The sequence below is a fragment of the Jaculus jaculus genome, chromosome 1 (assembly GCF_020740685.1).
Source record: "Jaculus jaculus isolate mJacJac1 chromosome 1, mJacJac1.mat.Y.cur, whole genome shotgun sequence".
In the NCBI taxonomy this organism is placed as follows: Eukaryota; Metazoa; Chordata; class Mammalia; order Rodentia; family Dipodidae; genus Jaculus; species Jaculus jaculus.
The window spans coordinates 108,183,508-108,187,884 of record NC_059102.1 but is presented as its reverse complement, the minus strand read 5'-3'; the positions used below and the strand labels follow the sequence as shown (position 1 = coordinate 108,187,884).

General features: G+C 45.6%; 1 protein-coding gene across 2 annotated transcripts in view; it reads right to left on the bottom strand.

The window, feature by feature from the left end:
- Tmod1 (tropomodulin 1) overlaps positions 1–4,377 on the bottom strand; it is a 103,668-nt gene that overhangs the window by 426 nt on the left and 98,865 nt on the right. The window lies entirely within an intron of this gene.

Below are 4,377 nucleotides of genomic sequence, written 5' to 3'. Positions count from 1 at the left end.
CTGTAAAGGAATAGAGATGAGACATAAGCCAGCTGTCCCTACCCATCAGGGGTCACCACTCTAGCTCTAGGGCTTTTTGTTTGTTTGTTTGTTTTGTAAGCACAGAGAGAAAACGGGCACACCAAGGCCTCCAGTCACTGCAAATGAACTCCAGATACATGTGCTACTTTGTGTATCTGGCTTTACATAGGTACTAGGGAAGAGAACCTGGGTCTTTAAGCTTTGCAAGTGCCTTAACCACTGGCTCATCTCTCTAGCCTCTAGAAGTCTGGCAGGGTTTTTTTGTTTGTTTGTTTGTTTGGGGATTTTTTTTTTTTTTTTTGGTTTTTCAAGGTAGGGTTTCACTCTAGCCCAGGCTAACCTGGAATTCACAATGTAGTCTCAGGGTAACCTTGAACTTACAGTAATCCTCCTACCTCTGCCTCTCGAGTGCTGGCTCAAAGGCTTGTGCCACCATACCCAGCTAGAAGTCTGGCTTTAAATTTTTTTCTTTGTTAATTTTTATTTATTTATTTGAGAGCAACAGACAAAGAGACAGAGAGAAAAAGAGGCAGAGAGAGAGAGAGAGAGAATGGACATGCCAGCGCCATCAGCCAAGGCAAACAAACTCCAGATGCATGTGCTAATGTGGGTCCTGGGGAATCAAGCCTCAAACTGGGGTCCTTAGGCTTCATAGGCAAGGCACTTAACTGCTAAACCATTGTGGTGGTTTGAATAGAATAGATGGCCCCCAATAGATTCAGTTGTTTATTTGTTTGTAGTTTGCATTCTGCAGCCACCTGGCTGGTGGCAATGTCACTGGGTGGATCTTTAGGTGAGGTGGTGGGTTTCAGATCTCAATCTAAAGATATTCAAAGTGTACCTAGCTGGAGTTCCTGAATTGTGCTGTGGCATTTGCCTTATGGCTTGTACTTCTCTCTCTTTGCTTGGTCCTGTGAAAGCAGGCCAGCTTCTTCTGCTATTATGGAACTTCCCCTGGATCTGTAAGCTTCAGTAAATATCCCTTCCTCCATAACTGCCTAGTCTGGAAGTTCATCTCAGCAAACCTGAATCTGTCTGCTACAGCTATCTCTCCAACCCTAGAAGTTTAGCTTAAAAAGAACCGCTATTTTTATTTATTTGCAAGCAGAAAGAGAGAGAGGGCTAGAGAGATGGCTTAGCTGTTGGGGTGCTTGCCTGCGAAGCCTAAGGACCCAGGTTCAATTCCCCAGTACTCACATAAGCACACGGTGGTGCATGCATCTGGATTTCATCTGTAGTGGCTAGAAGCCCTAGCACACCCATTCTCTATCTGCCTCTCTCTCTGTCTCTCAAATAAATAAAATTTAAAAAAAGAAGAGAGACAGAGAGAATGGGTGTACCAGGGCTTCCAGCCACTGCAAACGGACTCCAGATGCATGCGCCACTTTGTGCATCTGGCTTTATGTGGATACTGGGGAATCAAACTCAGGTCCTTAGGCTTTGCAGGCAAGCACCTTAACTGCTGAGCTATCTCTCCAGCTCAGAAGTCTGCCTTTTTCTTTTTCTTTCTTTCTTTTTTTCGAAGGAGGGTCTCACTCTGGAATTCACTGTGTAGTCTCTGGGTGACATCGAACTCATGGCAATCCTCCTACCTCTGCCTCCCTAGTACTGGGATTAAAGGTGTGCACCACCATGCCCAGCTAGGCTTTTTAAAAAATATATATTTTATTTATTTATTTATTTGAGAAAGAGGCAGAGAGAAAATGGGCATGCCAGGGCCTCCAGCCACTGCAAATAAACTCCAGACACAAGCATTCCCTTGTGCATCTGGTTTACATGGGTCCTGGAGAATTGAACAGGGGTCCTTTGGCTTTGCAGACAAACACCTTAAATGCTAAGCCATCTCTCCAGCCCAGAAGTCTGGCTTTTTGAGTACAGTTATGTATGTGTTGTATAGAGACCCTCCATTCTGTCCCTGAGTGCTGGGGAGGGTCTACGATAGGGATAGATACATCCTTAAATTCCTGTAAATGGCTGGCCACTCAGTCCACCTACCCAACCATCAGAAAAGGGTATAGAGCCACAGCTGGCAATCAAAGGGTCTGTTGATGTGACAGAGGTAGGTAGCCTTTGCTACCTTATATTCTATGACATCACTAGTTCCTAAATTGAGGTGGTAGATTGTGGCCACCAGATCAGAGGACATGAGCCGCAATAAGAACCAAACTGGCATGTACGTGACCCTGAGCATATGAAGCAGACCCACAGAGATGTATTCTGAAGGATTTTGCTAGGGACAGTTCTCAGGTGTGTGGCTCAGCTGCGTTTACCCAGTGCTCTTGTGCCAAGTATAGGAATCAGAGATGAAGCCATAGCATATCATTGGCCAAATTGCATAAACAGTAGCCCTGACAAAGGGTTACTGACATCCTGGCAGACTGAAGTGCAAGAGGCACATGAACGAAGAGGTACTGTCTTCCCACAATGGGCAGGACACAGGTCAGCTGAGTTGTAAAGGATGGAAGGGGAGAAGGCACGGCAGTATGGTGCACTTCCTTCAGAAGGCCAGCTTGTGCCTGAGTCACCTGAGGTCACTCAGGCCACCGGGATGGGTGGTTAGCCTGGCAAGAGGTTGGCCTGTCAGGTAGTTATGACATAGGTCGACATAGTGGAAAGCACCAGCTCTGAAAAGACTGTTCAAATCTCAGTTCTGCCAGCACATTGTGGGTAACTTCCTACTGCAGACCAGTATTTTTTTAATTAATTAATTTGAAAGAGAGGAAGAGGCAGAGAGAAAGAGAAAAGGGTCTGTCAGGGCCTGCACACAAACTCCAGATGCATGTGCTACCTTGGGCATCTGGCTTATGTGGGTCCTGGGAAATTGAGCCCAGGTCCTTAAACTTTGTAGGCAAGTGCCCTAACCACTGAGCAGTCTCTGCAGTCCCAGACCTGGGTCTTAAAAATGGGAATAATAGGCTGGGGAGTTAGTTCCAGGCACAGTGCCGCACGCCTTTAATCCTAGCACTCAGGAGGCAGAAGTAGGAGCACTGAGTTCGATGGCCAGCCTGAGACTACATAGTAAATTCCAAGTCAGCTTAGGCTAGAGCGAGACCCTACTGCAAGAAAAATGGGGATAATAATAGCAAGTGTTTGCAGGGAGGGCGACAAGTTAGTGAGATGGAAAGTGTCCAGGACAGTGCGTGATGCTTGATGCATTCAGTTCAATGTCTGTGTCAGATGGAGGGTTGAGCCTGAACAATAGAAGCCAGCAAGATGTCTAAGCAGAATGGAGGGACACACTTTGAGGTGTGCTGCTGGGAGGCACCTGCCCTGCGCAGCTGGAGGCCTGTGGAGTTGCAGGAGGCCAGGGGAATGCAAAGGGCTTGACTTGAGACCCTGCTGGCATTGACTGGCTGGCAGGAGTCAGGACGAGTACAAGGAGGTGCCCAGAAGTCTAGCCTGAGTAGGGTGGGGAAGGTAGCACCCTTTCGGATATCAGCTAAAGAAACTGATTTGGGATCCAGCAATTCCACATTTGGGTGTTTACCTCGAAGATTCAAAATCAGTGTATCAAAGAGACGTGCCCTCCCATGTTCATTGCAGCATGAAATCAAATATGCATGGTACTGTTTGACCTTAAAAAAAAAAAAAAAGAGCAACCATAGAAACCCTGGTATTTGCCCCATCTTGATCCAGCTGGGGAATATGTCAACTAAGTGAACTAAGCCAGGCACATATATTCCGTGTGCCCGCCTAAATCCAATTCACAGAAGTAGTTTCTGAGGCTAGAGGGCAGTGGGAGGAGTGGGGGCATGATGGTCAAAGGATGCAAACTCTTAGGAGGAATCAGAGGTCACGTGCGGTTTTCTTTTTTTCTTTTGGAGAACCTGTTGCACATAGCATGGTTAAGTAGATACTATATTATGTCATTTGAATCTTATGTTCTTAGCAAGTTTGCTATTTTCAAAAAGAAGTATTTGAGATGATGGATATGTTAGCTAGCTTGATTTAATCCATGTTGTGTTCTAAAACCATAAGATCACTTGTGCTTCATAAATATATAAATTGCAAGTGATCAGTTTATTACAGAAGTGTAAAGTCTCATTTAGGGTGTGCTTTGTTTGGGATGCTGGTTAGAACAATGTTTCTTGAGAATATGATTTTTTTTTTAAGTTATGTTTTCAGGGAAAGCTGTTCTCTTCTTTTAAATGTATTGCTCTCTCCACACCTCCCTCCCTCCACTGCTGCCTAACTTGGAGGCTGTGATTCAGATGTATGTATGTATTTTTGTTTTGTTTTGTTGAGGCAGGGTCTCACTCTAGCCAAGGCTGACCTGGAATTCATGAGTCTCAGGGTGGCCTAGAACTCACACTGATCCTCCTACCTCTGCCTCCCAAGTGCTGGTGTTAAAGGCGT